This window comes from Cydia pomonella, chromosome 10, assembly GCF_033807575.1.
Source record: "Cydia pomonella isolate Wapato2018A chromosome 10, ilCydPomo1, whole genome shotgun sequence".
NCBI classification, from domain to species: Eukaryota; Metazoa; Arthropoda; class Insecta; order Lepidoptera; family Tortricidae; genus Cydia; species Cydia pomonella.
Genome location: NC_084712.1, coordinates 15,980,916 through 15,997,388, shown reverse-complemented (window position 1 = coordinate 15,997,388; position 16,473 = coordinate 15,980,916). Strand labels below are relative to the sequence as shown.

General features: G+C 36.0%; 1 long non-coding RNA gene across 1 annotated transcript; it reads left to right on the top strand.

Annotated features, from left to right (window-relative positions):
- The first annotated feature begins 11,438 nt into the window (after positions 1–11,438).
- Positions 11,439–15,862, top strand: LOC133522259 (uncharacterized). Its single transcript, XR_009800028.1, has 6 exons — positions 11,439–12,255; positions 12,677–12,792; positions 13,118–13,247; positions 13,454–13,544; positions 14,013–14,215; positions 15,660–15,862. It is a non-coding gene; the product is annotated as an uncharacterized LOC133522259 (long non-coding RNA).
- Positions 15,863–16,473: the final 611 nt, after the last annotated feature.

Sequence of the window (16,473 nt, the reverse complement as noted above, 5' to 3'; positions counted from 1 at the left end):
GTGCATTGATGCCAACTTACAAAATATTCATTTGGTTGCATAGTAAAAATAATTACTTCATAAGTCAGAAACACGCATGTGACACCCGTAATATAGCAACACCCATAGACTACGAAGACCGCTTAGCGTTGCTTGTTAGTCTCCGTAGGCTACGGTGGCCAAAATTGAGAAAAAACTGTCCAAAAAATTAATTTAGCAAGTAGCAAGTACCAGGGCCTCATGAGTTACGAGGAGGTGTCGCTGACCGGCCGGCCGCGGCCCGGGGCGGGCCGGGCGCGTAACAAGGTATGCTCGCGCGTCTTGGCTATATACTTTTGCTGTAATTTGTTTACCTAAATTAAGATTTATTTTTGTTGACTCGTAGGAAAAATATTGTATGCAACGTTGTATAAGTAGGTCAAAAAATTCTCGTGGCGTATTCCTTTACAATGTTCGCCTACGCCTTCGGCTCCGGCTCACATGTAACTCACGCCACTCGCCTTTTTTGACCCTTCTTATACAACTGTTGCATAAAATACTATATCTACTGAGATACTTACCAATTTCCCTTAATGATTTAGGTTTTATAGTAAAAAAGTATTAGGTATTTTAGATAACTCGAAGAAAAAATACAATAGTGATATAATCAAGCTTTTCAATCTCATACCTTACGCAGCAAGCTTCGTTGCTTAAACACAGTACTCGACTGAAAAGTGTAACTTCCCCTACCTACACCCCAAATCTACCCCATCTATTCAACCCCGGACCTAATAAAATACTGAACCTAATCGTTAACAATCCCACCTTTAAAATTACCCCTAAAATTTACCCCAACAATAATTTTACCTTAACAATAATTTGGCCAAGTGATCGTCTAGTTACAGGTTAGGACCCCTCGAAGCGAACCGCGGTACCCTAGATTCTTTAATGAGTAACAACTAAATCTTGGACTCTGATTCTACCTGATTAAGTTTTACCTAGATGTTAAGACTCGGGAATTTACTATACTAAATAATTTATTATGATGATAGGAAATAATCGATAGGATATTATGTTAAGATTCAACCTTCAGCAAAATACCGTAAGACTAAGTTATTACAAACCCTTTCTATATTAAATATGACACCTTATAAGTAGAATGAAAATATATAACAATTGACAAGGTATGAGCAGTGTCGTGGCAAAGGATATAGGCTCCGCCCACACGCGCAAGGTCGCAGACGACGGGAGCAGCCCTAAGTTACAGAAACCATCAATGATTTTTGATGTAATGTAAAATATATTTTTATTAATTTATTAGAAAGATATTTAGGTATTGCAGCATATATGATTATATAAATATAAAAATATATTTGGTAAAATCCTGCTACTCCTATTAAGTCTTCGGGGTAACATTGAAGCAGCACTCCTGGGATAAGCCCATTTACACATTATTATTTTAAACTAAATGTTATTACCTATTATCTTCTAAACGAGGAGTGAATGGATCACACGTGCTGCCTCTAATGCTAGATGCAGGTCTGAAGACTCTTACTCCGATTAGCAATATCAATCGGGCCACCTACTATCTTATTAGCCAGACGGGCTATGACCAACGCTTCGCAACCCAATGCAAACCTAAGGACTGACGAAAAGAAGCGATAAGTATTCGTCGGACACCATTTACTTATCTCTTTTTTTTATATCCAAAAGCTAAGGCTACTAAGCCAATATCCCAGTCCCCATAGCTAAAAGTAGGCTGAATTCCTAGGCCTTTCAAATGTATAAACGAAGTACAAGTTTAACTCATTACTGTACTTTATGAGATCGAACTATCAAGGTGAGTATTATTCCACTCAAAGATTCCAATGGACTGCGCTCGCCTGCCAAAGGGTCTCTAAAACAAACCATTCTTTAATCCCAGAATAGTCTGTGTTCCTAAACCCAACTTGATGTTTAAGGATTGAATATATAAATACCTTAGGACCTGATCGTAATACTCAGTACTTCGTCTCTACACCAAAAACCCAGAAATGAAAATAAATAGATATAAGATGTTACAGATAACCCTCAACTTTCCACTCAGAGTAACAGTCTGGAAGATTTAGGTAATTATAACCCATTACCAGTATTTCCCTAATATTATCATTAGTACACGTTATAAAACCATAGCTTCACGTCATTAGAACCTTTTGAAAGATATATATATACACCAACCAATCAAATTTCTAGATCAAACCTAAGAAAGACCCTATAACAGTGTGTGTGACTCTACCCTATTCCTACCCTTAGACCCTAATCTAGTATGTCCAGAACACAGATCGTACTTACCATTGATCTAATGATTTGGAACATACACAAGTGTATCCCTAAGTCTAAGCTGTAAGCATTCGGCCGACAAAACCGAGGTATAGCAAACCCTAGTGTCTGTGTGATTGGCCCCCTCCTCATCGCCACGTGGGCACGGTGGATGAGAATAGACCGCCCTAGCATGTCTATAGGTAATCAGCACACTAGCACACACACCCGTACCAGTCACATGGGATACCCTGCCATGACTAAAACTTTATCTGTGTTTGTTACCAATCATGACAGAAGCCCTCCCGTGACCAGCACTAGCATGAGCCAGAGCACCGAAATATATAAATATATTTAATACGAGACCTAGCCTCAATTACTGCAGACTTCAGTGAGCAGAGATTACTCTCAATGGCACGCACGTGATGCCCTCACATTCATCTAACAGCTGGACCTTGAGACTAAGGAGAGTATGCTCGCCTCTTATGTTGGTAAAGAAGAGACGCCAAGTCCTCTCAACTTGGAGCAAAAGACTTCTAAACAGCTGCAATTTGACACCGTTAGGGAGCAGCTGATTAGATGGACAAACTGTTAGTCCAAACAGTGATCTGGCTTTATATAATAACAAACTAACCTCATAGCAAGGTAATAAAATAACAAAATTAGTTTTTACTAACAAAAAACTCACAATATAGTAACACAGATAAGGAAGCAAAGAATCTCCACCATAGCCTAAGCTTAGCTTTACGACAACATTGTCCCCGCAATGCCAAACATAGACACAATTTACAAGTTTAAATTTACCAGGATAATTCCCAGCAAACACAAACAAATAGAAGGAATAGTAGAGAAACTTTACTTACTCAAAGCCAGAGATACCGCCAGTCCGATGGTTAAAGAATGAATCCCCATCCTCCGTACTTTACGGCCCTTTTATATACTTTAGTAGCGACATAACAGCGACATAACGGCGACTAGCGACATAATAGCGACATAACAGCGACATATTGGCGACTAGCGACATAATAGCGACATATTGGCGACATAATTGCGACACAACGGCGACATAATAGCGACATAACGGCGACATAATAGCGACATATCGGCGACATAATAGCGACATAACGGCGACATAATAGCGACATAATAGCGACATAACGGCGACATAGTAGCGACATAACGGCGACATAGTAGCGACATAACGGCGACATAGTAGCGACATAACGGCGACATAGTAGCGACATAACGGCGACATAGTAGCGACATAACGGCGACATAATGGCGACATAACGGCGACATAATAGCGACATAGTAGCGACATAACGGCGACATAGTAGCGACACAACGGCGACATAGTAGCGACATAACGGCGACATAACGGCGACATAACGGCGACATAGTAGCGACATAACGGCGACATAGTAGCGACATAACGGCGACTTAATAGCGACATAATGGCGACATAACGGCGACTTAGTAGCGACATAACGGCGACATAGTAGCGACATAACGGCGACATAGTAGCGACATAGTAGCGACATAACGGCGACATAGTAGCGACATAACGGCGACATAATGGCGACATAACGGCGACATAATAGCGACATAGTAGCGACATAACGGCGACATAGTAGCGACACAACGGCGACATAGTAGCGACATAACGGCGACATAACGGCGACATAGTAGCGACATAACGGCGACATAGTAGCGACATAACGGCGACTTAATAGCGACATAATGGCGACATAACGGCGACTTAGTAGCGACATAACGGCGACATAGTAGCGACATAACGGCGACATAGTAGCGACATAACGGCGACTTAGTAGCGACATAACGGCGACATAGTAGCGACATAACGGCGACATAACGGCGACATAGTAGCGACATAACGGCGACATAGTAGCGACATAATGGCGACATAACGGCGACTTAGTAGCGACATAACGGCGACATAGTAGCGACATAACGGCGACATAGTAGCGACATAACGGCGACATAATAGCGACATAATGGCGACATAACGGCGACTTAGTAGCGACATAACGGCGACATAGTAGCGACATAACGGCGACATAGTAGCGACATAACGGCGACATAATAGCGACATAATGGCGACATAACGGCGACTTAGTAGCGACATAACGGCGACATAGTAGCGACATAACGGCGACATAGTAGCGACATAACGGCGACATAATAGCGACATAATGGCGACATAACGGCGACTTAGTAGCGACATAACGGCGACATAATAGCGACATAACGGCGACATAACGGCGACATAATAGCGACATAATGGCGACTTTTACGCACACAACGACAGTATTCGCTTAGTAGTCAGTTTAAGTAGACCAAAAAAATGATAAAATGAAACGTTTCAAAACCTATCAAGCATGAATATGCCAACATTATTATTTAATTTCAGGTATTATAGTTTTGTTTTCTGAAAATAACGTCTGTATTGTAATATTTTACGTTTATTATTAAGTTAGTAACTCAATGTTCTTTATTACACCAATAATTATGCATTTATTCTAGGTTAACTTCAATTGATTATTATCATTCTTCGCAGCATTTTAAAATAAATAAAAAAATGCAAATTCACTGAGTGTTATGTATTTAATCGAAATCACAAGTGGTAAAATACGGAAACGTGTCCTTCAAGTTGTAATTGTTAGAATACGGAGTGAAATCATGACTGAAAGATGCAAACGAAGAGTACTGTAGTTTTTCATTATTTTCTATGTGTTTTAATATAAAACCAAGGCCAATATTACGAAATAGGCATATGGCTAGTCACATCCGCCCCCAAATTTAAGGTTTTTATGAATTACTACAGGAATTTATAAAAAACTTCAATTTCCTCTAGATTTAGTCGGAAAATTTCCCCCCCCTTTTTTAAACGTGTAGTGTGTATTCCAATACTAAGTGACTGTTAACGACTTGGCGTTGAAATCAGTTCATCAGAACTCCGTCAATGATCCAAGACAACTTTTTCCCCAGAAACCTCGCTCCGCCAGAGATACCAGATTGTGAGTCCGATAGGTCCTATTAACCCGTTCTTGCCAGCTCACCCCGGTCTCGGCGAGATCTTTTTCTCTGTGGACCGTACACTTCCGGAGAAGAGCATCTAATGAGACAGCAAAAACTCCCCATGCAAAACGAAGAAACCTTTAATTTTTATAAGTACGAAGCTTTCAAGTTCCATTGCCAAAATTCGAACCAAATTTCACTGCCTTATCACTGTCAGCCACGTGTTCTTGGCGCGTGTCTCATACTTAAATAAGATACACCGACCTTTAAGTTTGTTTGGGTGTTTTTTTTTTTTTTTTTGTTTTTAAACAAACTTAAAATTGACATTAGTTGACACTAGAGAGTACCTCAACATGGTACAGTAAAAATATTTTTGTCTTAACTAAATAATCACTTAACTAAGTAAAAATATGTGCTAATTATTACACCTTATATCAATAAAACAACCTTATAATTATGTTTAATTAATTCTTGAGAAGAGCCTCGTCTGTTCTAGACGCTCACGGCCCATAAAATATGTCGAATGTCGGATATATCCCATCCAAGATGAGTGTGTGGATTTCGTAAGTGTCTTCATACCTTGTAGAGTACTAACTAGAAAAATCTACCCTTTTAAATGGGTCTAATCCAAAGGATTTTAACCTACTGATAAGACTTTTCCAGTTAGTTGTGCTTCCCCTTCCCCCCCTTTTTGTTCCCCTGCAAACACCGACAAATCTAGTTTGTTTACACTCCAGCCGTTGTCTATCTGTATCAATCCATTTTTTCCAAAAAAGGTACATCCGTCTACTACACGTCCATCATCTGATATTCATACATCTCATTCATAAAACCTCACATATTCATAATTATAAGCACTCATTCCACATATCCATTCCTCCTCAGTTACACATTCGTACGATTTTTACAGACAGCCAAGACTCTTGAGATGCAATCAAAAATAAAAAATCAAACAAAATTTACTATTGTACTTTCAATTGAAAGAAATAAACAAAATCTCATCATGTCCTAGCCCCATACTAGCCCAATACCCCTTTTTATTTATTTAATATTTACTACTTGAATACATATATATATATATATATATTTTTAATAAATATTTAATTCAACTGACATGCGGAGAGAAACCCCAAAAAAAAAATTTTTATGATAACGCTCAGCAACTAATCTCCATGTCCTTTACTCACTAATACCGTTCAACAATGCAGTGTTGTCTACCCATTATACAGTAGACCATCGCACCGTGGATATATACAATCAGCTGACAAAAAAAAAAAAAAGTATCCCACCCTGTATAGAAGTTTGCATGTTAGAATCCTAAGCAAATATGGCAGAATTGAGAATAGAAATCAACATATTTGCCTACTTCCATGAGAGCATTTGAAAAGAATAGAAAGCTTGAGTGTGCGAAATAACGACCTCATGTAGCCTCGACCCTCAGCCGAAGAGTCGAGAAGGAAAACAAGTGAATAGTACTGCTTACAAATAATGAAAAAGTAATCCCGAAATGCGCCTAATTGTAATGACTAACTATTGCCCTACCAAGAGCCTAAAACCACGCTCTATTATGCAACATTTATATATCAGCTAAATGTCATACAATTTTGTTTTCATTAACTTGATACTGGGAAAATTGTCACATTGGGTAAAAGCCACTCATCTACAAAACTTGGCCTAAATTAGAATGCTATTGCAATAAAAACTTTAAATTGACTCTAGATGTACTCTACCTTTATGTGGTTAGGCCATTTCCCAAGCAGAACCTGTCAAAATATGCTCAAGAGTGAATCACTAAAAAATTTAAAACCAACATGTATAATCCATGTCATAAAATGTATCAGAAATTTGTTTTTTTTTTTCTGTATAACTCCGAACATTTCACAAATAGCATTTTAGATGATGATGATGATGATGATGATAAATAATAAATATTAATTAATTTGATCATATATTCTGTAACGAACATTTAAATAATGACTTGAATTTAAAACATTTTACCGCACAATGCTTTTTACAAAAGTTATTGACATATCACATTTTCATCACACCAAATATACCTATACATATGTAATTATCCAAATTACAGTAATTATATTAAACAAGATTCGAAACAACAATGTGCTTTACACAAAAATATCCGCTTAATTCTTCCTCTTAGTAAAATTCAAAATAAATAAATAATGGCAAGAATACAAAAGTTCCATGTATAAATTGTTTAATAGCAAAGGAAAATAATTTTATAACAATGAATTTTTTTAAGACTCACAGTATCTCTTCTGGACTAACGCAAGTTGCTTACGATTTCATGCATTAATTTTCTTCATCTACCATGATGCTCAGTAGACCTCAGGACAGTTGCAACAGGAAGGCCTGTGTTCGTTGCTACTTGATCATACTAGCAGCTTGTAAACTGATGATGGTGTCTTATCTCCTCTTCTGACTTGTCCAGCATGAATAACTTGTCGAGATTATCCGGTATTACAGCTTTCACAAAGCACTTGAAAACACTTTAACACTATTAAATATCACACATTTTGACACAAACACATGTTAACTCACTCAATTAGAAGTCAGCTTTTACTTCATTTGAAACGATTTTACACTTTTACTCGCACTAAAACACACACTCCGTTTGACTCAATAAAACAAAATCTAATTCATAATATTAAATACATAGGGTTCCTAATTTACTAAGCATAATTTTATTTATGGCCCCGGTTTGTTATTCACTTATTCACTCATTGGGATTCAAACTTTGATCTGAAACGTTTATGCTATATACTAGGGCTCCTGATATCCGTGATACACGCCGATCCGTAGCTACGGGTTCTTAAGCCCGGCGGTACTAAGATCACGAATTTCACGAACACGGCAAGGTACGTACCTCGTACCTGCGTTCGCGTCCGGATTCACGTGACACGCCGTGACCGTGACACGCCATGATACGTAGCCCGTACCTGCGTTCGTGTGCGGAGCTTCGGGCTCGGTTCCGTTGGATAAGTACTTATCGCACGTCTCGTAGGTTCGACACGCCCGGGAGAAAAATAAATAAGGACTAAGTATTATTGAATTGAGTTACCACTTAGTATATTGAATACGGGACGTTCGTCGGACAAAAATTTACGTGTGAATTAAACTTAAATTGTATTTTTTGCATCGATTTGAATATAATGGTTATATCTAAATAATTTGGGGTTGTTCTGTTTTTTGTATAACCAGCTATTGATTTTAGTCAAAACTAGCGACCTGCTCGTTGCATTGCACTAATATAATAATAATAAATAAATATTATAGGACATTATTACACAAATTGACTAAGTCCCACAGTAAACTCAATAAGGCTTGTGTTGAGGGTACTTATACAACGATATATATAATATATAAATATTTATAAATACTTAAATACATAGAAAACACCCATGACTCAGGAACAAATATCCATGCTCATCACACAAATACATGCCCTTACCAGGATTTGAACCCGGGACCATCAGCTTCGTAGTAAGTATCATTATAATTATGAACTTAAGCAACGCTGTGCTACTGGTTGTCATTATTAAATCAAAAGAAGACATTTTATTCTGTTAAGTATTAATGAAATGAATGAAACATACTTGTAAAAGCTTGCTACTATCAAAGAATATAACGTAGCCTAAATATAAACAAGGCAATCCTAATTCAAAGAAACAAAAGGGTAAATTTCTGCAAATCTTCGGTAGATATGATAAAGGTAATACAGGTAAACAAATTCAACAAAAACACATGTACGGGGCCACGGAAAAAAAAGTACGCAGCTGCAGTTCTTATCAGTTTCGGACTTTCGGCACATTAAAGAGTACTGTTTATTTCTAGATTGAAGGTAATAATGACATATTATTGTTAGAGTGTTTTATTGTATGACTAACAAGCTAAGCCAACATACCGGGTTTTTTTTGTAGATAAGAAGTGCAGTTGCATGTGCAGACAAAATGAAACAAACAATATACATAAGTAGCTGTGGGCTTTACCTTTTGTTCGTGAAGTTGAAAGAAGTGACCGCGATGTTTTGTTTTACAATTCGTGGTATTTTTTATTTAATCCCAAGGGGGCAGTTTAGAATTTTGAACTCACATTCATTGTTATTAGTTACTCCTGACATCACAGTTGGTCTCCTTACACACAGTGTTGTGGTATTATTTTAGCAACCCGTTTATTAAAGTAGCTATTCATTGTAATTAATGTTTTGTTCTATTCATTTATTACTCATTAATATTTAAAAGGACTTACTATTGGAAATAAATTTTAATTCAAAAGTAATGAAACGGAATTAGAGCTATGAATAAAAAGCTCACGATACATTTTTATTCGTAGCTCTTAGAGACCGCATCGTATCTTCACTCAACGTCGCGGGCGGACCGAACCGGCGTGTTCTTAAGATACGTGAAGCCGTGATCACGCCTACACGGATCTACACGGATTCACGTACCCTAATTTCACGTAGCCGAATGTCACGTGTGGAACGGACCAGAAAACCGTTGCCGTGAAACACGAAACCGGGCGCACGGCTACGGGTTCACGAATCACGGACACGACCGCGAGCCCTACTATATACCTTAGTCTACCTTCGAGACTGGTATGCTATGAGAGCGTTAAGAAACCAGACAAATTTAACAATGAGTTTGTGGGAACATACATACATAGAGATGTGTACAACAAATGGCATGTTTTGTCGAGAAACAATGACGTTGTTCTGATAAGAACAGTTTATTGATTGATCAACGGATACTGCGATTAAGTAGAGAAACAGTGACATTTGCAGATTTGTGTTTGCTACTGGAAGGAGCAGTTTATGCATTACCCTGAGAAATGCAGTTACACATAATGGCTAACTATAAGGTTATTATTTATTATCTGAATACCAAAACAATGTTAATACCTACGTAAAATAAATCATGCTGTTTTTTTTTGGAAACGCGCTATAAATCGAAATTCATGTAGATAGAGAATTAAAAATCCGGAATGTACAATGGGTTTGAGTTTGTAAAGTAGGAGATTTTAGAAATTACATCATATACAAACATAACCTATAAATATTCCGGCTTGTCAAACTGTGTACTCACGTTCAATGCACATTTCTTGTAAATTAAGCTATTTTTCATCACTATCACACCTCACTAATGTACACTATAATACCTGTTTCAATATAACTTTACTGCATGAACTAATTTTCTTTTCGCGAACGAAACCACAGCAAGCATATTTGTACTTTGTTTATTCATCCGCCTTACGTTTCTTGTGGTTTCAAAATAAAAATGATGATTACTAGTGGTCATAAACTTATTTTTCATATAATTTGGACCAAATATCACTTTACTTTCTTTCAAAAACGATAATTAATCCGTAAGATCGCTCTTTATTTATTTTCGAAAACGTCAAACTAAAATTGTCAAAACAAAGCTAAAAGTGAAGAATATTGATCTATGATCTATTTCAAAACTAGTTAGGACATTCGTAGTCTGTTAACACTTTCTGTCAGTAGAAAAGGTGGTAAATTTAAAAAATGTACGGAAAGGGAACTTCGCGCGTTCTTTCCATGACATAGCGAATCGCCAGCGTATGTTTTATAAACTAGAAACTTCATCTTAACTCCATCTAGTGCCGAGCAGCGACACCATGTCTGTCAGTGCTACTATTTACCGTTAGATGGCGTCGTAATGATATTTTAGAAAATTTCATTTTACGACCCGAAAAACTACGACTATATGTTTATAATTATATATTACATAATAAGAAGAGTGAAATTTATTAAAGAGAGAAATCTATTGCCTATAATCCTAAAATTACTTTGCTTTTCGGAAATTTATAGATCGTCTAAGTACCCCTACTCGTCCCTAGATGGTTCCACTAGCGCTAGTTTGGCATATTATTTTATTTTCTGTCCAATATTTTATCCGCATTTATTTATGTTAAAATATATATAATTTGCAATACACTTATTAATTATTTTTAATGCTGAATGAAATCGATCGTGTAAACATGCCTTTTTGTCATAGACAATATCTTTTCTAAGGTTGATCTATGTGCGTGCGCTCGTATAATGCAACAAAATTAAAAATACGTCCTACGAACCCTAACAACATGCATAATGCAGCCTACGCGATTTAGTCGGCTTGTGGCTAACTTTGTTAAGGTTCCCCATAGATGGCATGACTAACTAGAATCAAATTAATTTAATAGAAAGCAAAAAATTTAGTTTTGAGGTCTTAAATATATATATTTTATATTAATTTGAATAATAAAGACACATTAACCAATTAGTAAATTAAAATAATCGATTCTATCACGTCACACCGTACCATTCTAGACTGTGTCAAATCTTACAAAGAAATTTTGCCCCTGGCAGCTCTAGGCTCTGTCACTTTATTTACTTCCGTTCATTTAGTTTCGTATTAGTAGTTTTTTATACATCATTCATTTTCCTTGCCTACAATTTGTTATTAAATCCCAAAATTATTAATTAAAGTCAAAATTACCAAAGATACCTCAACTACCAGTGTCACAGTGATTTAACACTTTAATAAGCAGATAAGTGACAAACATCCAACCACCATATTGTAATTCATCAAGTTGCATAGATAAAGTTGACAAATAATAATTACCATTACCATGACAGAAGTTTAAACTGAACTGGAAAAGATCGTCCTCGAGTCGAGTGCGCTTTTTATGATTCTCTTAATATCCTACCCATTGCATATCGCAAGAACTGTACAAGACAAACGAAATAGAATTTCGGATTCAAACACGATCATGTTCTTTACTTTCGTCAAAAATTTATAAATCTTCAATGAATCTAGTGCCGTAAGATGACCTATTACCTAATGTTTAAACTATCTAGAACCAGGGATGTTTAATTAATGTGCCTAGCTACTGACAGTGCGAGTGAAATAAACTTAAAATATGGAAACTGTTCCTACAAGCAAGGTAAGATTATGTTTATTTTCCTGCTTTAGAAAAGTCAAGGCTATTGAGATCTTGTTAAACATACTTAAACGTTAGCAATCAGAAAATAATTAGCCACAAATTGACCTATCTAGCATTAAATCTACTTTTCTAATTGATCCTGTCCATCATAACCTAACAAAGATTTTCGAAATTTATTATTATTCTACTTAAAAAGCTTACGTCTAATGTAGTGTCAGGCCTAATGTATTGTACTGCCTTATTTTTATGGCTCAGTTCAGCAACATAAAACATTTATTTTCAAATAAAATTGAATGTGATCCAAGTGCTGACAAGATGACATTTCTAACTTTGTTTTATACTGCCTATTTAATGTTATTTTGAACTTTCACTACTCATTTCTTATTGCAATAAGACTTACAAGCGATGTGTATCTTTTCAGCAGGCTGACAACTATTGAATGTGGTGTGGACAAGTCATTACTGAAGAAAAATAAGTTGAAATTACACTGTGAGACTCCGTTTACTGATTTTGATGAATCTTTCCTGAGCTTTAAGAGTAAGTATAACACCTCTGTTACTGGGCAGTTATTTTTATGCTTGTCCACACTATACTTGAAATTTGAAAACTGTTATCGTTCTATAAGATGATATGAGTGATATGAAAATGCAATATGTTATGAAAATGAAAATTATGTGATCACGCCAGCTAAATATAACAGGATTTCTTGCGCTACTGAAGATCTGTTAGTGAATTGGTATTTTCCTTTCTAAGAGAACCCGGCAGTTGTCCGATCATGTGTCCGAAGTGACCCTAAACTTGAACCTGTCATAAATATTCCTCTTCTTGCAATTAACCTTACAATATATGTTTAATCTTTCAGCAAACAGAGTCAACTCTGATGGCTGCCTATATATACCTATACCTAGCGATCTTGTGATATTTATGCGGAGTGGAGCAAACTTCCATTTGCTGTTTTCATGGGCTTTTCCGAGTCTCTCGATAATCTCCAAGTAAGTATAACAACTATGTCACTAGACAGCATAAGTTTTAGTCTTAATCCTACTTAGAACCATAAATCTTAGGAAAACCTTTCTCGCTTTCAAATTTTTTTGAATTCTTTTATTTATTTATTTATTAAATGTTAGGACCTTTCTAGTTTAAAATAAACTCTTATAACAATTTCAAGCTAATTTTAACTAAATAATTCCTATTATAGTGCTATTTGGGACATTGTCCGAGCCACACAGCGAGTCTATCATCCACCTGACCTCAATCTTTCTCCTGCTGACTGCTTCTATTTATGAAAGGTACTTTATTTTATTGTAGTTAATTGTATTAAATATGAACTCATATCATAAATGACACCTTTATTTGAAAAACTTAAAAATGAGTCAAATCATTCCCGGAGGAATGAACAAAAGATGAAAAATGTTCTTAGCCTATCTTATTCTAATCCTGTTGGCTCATTTAATTTACTTTGGCATATTTATGACCTAACTGATGGAAATATGTCCTGCAAGGCAAAGGTTCTCAAACTTTTCTGTATTATTATTTTCAAAAAAATTTCGTACCACTATTTTTACATTATGAATACTAATATTTCCATATAATGTGTTTATGTATTCTTTCATTATGAATTGAAAACAATAACGCGCCCCCGCGAATGGATGTCTTAAGAAAATTGTTGATATATTGCCCAATTAAAACTGACCTTTAAGAAATCAAAAGTTACCTATTTAACTGAATTCTTGTAATGCTTGCCTATTTCATTTCAGATTATGAAGAAGCAGACCACTCCAGACTCCTGTTCAATGACTTTATTTCACGACTTTTGCTGCAACAATGGCTGCTGTCTTCTGACACTTGAAAGCTCCCGTTCAACGGCTCTAGTACAAGAAACCTGCTCCTACATCAGCAGTGGTCTACATTGAATACTACTTATAGGGAAAATTTCACTCAAGATCTTCCTTTATATTAGGTGCTTAGTATGCTACCTTAACCAATTTTGTACTATAATTCAACCGTAATCGGAATACGATAAAAAGTACCGTCAGTAGATCAGTACTGTAATCCTAAGTCAACCTACGTCTAGTACTACAAATAAGTATGCTTTTGTATGTGTGTCGTTAGTCAGGGCAACAACACGTTACAAATCTCAGTCGATTTTTGAAAGATAAAGCACTCATAGAGACTAGTAAATAATAGCAATGACTGTAGATGGTAACTATGCACATATTTCAGTGCTATTTTTAATAAATACAGCGGGAGTTCTGAAGAATACCTATGTAGCTAAATTCTCTTACATATGTGTATGTTCTACTAATCCACTAATAATGCCTTTATGACGTACTATGACTGTTTACTTTCCTAGACTAAATGTCCTAACATGTGTGTTAAATATCTCTGTTTGTCAGATGAACTCAAGCAGATCCTAGTTCATACATACATACATGATTATCCTACAATAACAAATGTATGATTTTTATATACAACAATCAAACCAAACATAGTCCAAACATATGTAGTTGTCATTTAGATCTACGCTTAGGCGATTAATTGTACCTAACAGAATTAACTGTTTGTTGCTACTACTCTATGAATGACAAAACTTTTCTTAAGCGGCAGAAAATGTATGAACTTTACTATCCATTCCATAGCCTAGTGAGAGATGTTTTATCTGTAACATAGATCGAACTCTTATACTATCACACACGAGTAGCTATTTATATGATATAGAAAGCAAAAAGGCAAACGAGTCGCCCGATGGTGAGGGGTTGTAAATGCGTTCCGGCATTTAAGATAGAAAAGTAAGAAAGATGCGGAATACGCCCCCTGTTCCTTAGTATTTCAAGAAAATCTACGTGAAATGGAACTATTTCACGCCCCCAAGATTTTTTTACTAAAGCATAAGTTCTAACGTAGCTGTCTCTTATCTAAGCTATACCTAACTACATACTAGATTGACTTAGGTAATATTTTCTTATATCTAGACTATTGGCAACAGCCTCCTAGCCTACTAAGTAACGACCATGCCTATGAATGCTGTCTGGCAAAAGCAGCCACTTGCGCGTCTACCACGCATAAGCGCTGCGGGTCTACCACGAATATGCGTTCCCTAAGTCATGGATATTATCTATTTATCTAGGTTCTAAGTATATACTTATCCATAGAAGTATGCACTACGCTGCCTAGCACCCATAGCACAAACTTTGCCTACTCTAAGAATAGGTCGATACGAGTATATGAAAGACTGACTTGAAGATATTTATTTATTTATTTCATTATTGTTATTGGTCCCTGCTATAAATATAATTTCTTAACAAATCTATGACGCGAGAGAAACAAATATAATTATTTTCGCTTAAGGTAATCGTTTTATGTATTAAAGTTATACTACATGGGTTTTAAATTTCTTTTTTCAGGTATCAAGGCGCAAGAAGGTGAATTTATAATTGATTATTATGTGATGACAATTCTTAGCTGAGGAATATGAAAAGAATCCCTAACAACAGCGAGAAAAGAACGAGTAAAGAAGATTGATAAACTTATTAATTAGACAATAACTCTAAGGATTTTTTTTTTGTACATAGTAACAGTTTCAGAAATAAACGTTAGGTTTCATGGCTTTTATTCAAAACACAATAAAAACAGAGTCCAAAATTCAGTGTACCCACTCCGCTCTCACGGCAACAAAATGTAGCCTGAATGGCTACTTTTACTTTCCTTTATTTTAGAAACCTTGGTATCCAAAATGTGCCCCAAAAGTGGTACACTTTAGATCCCTCGGTCACGGCACCAAAATGTAACTTCCCCTACCTACACCCCAAATCTACCCCATCTATTCAACCCCGGACCTAATAAAATACTGAACCTAATCGTTAACAATCCCACCTTTAAAATTACCCCTAAAATTTACCCCAACAATAATTTTACCTTAACAATAATTTGGCCAAGTGATCGTCTAGTTACAGGTTAGGACCCCTCGAAGCGAACCGCGGTACCCTAGATTCTTTAATGAGTAACAACTAAATCTTGGACTCTGATTCTACCTGATTAAGTTTTACCTAGATGTTAAGACTCGGGAATTTACTATACTAAATAATTTATTATGATGATAGGAAATAATCGATAGGATATTATGTTAAGATTCAACCTTCAGCAAAATACCGTAAGACTAAGTTATTACAAACCCTTTCTATATTAAATATGACACCTTATAAGTAGAATGAAAATATA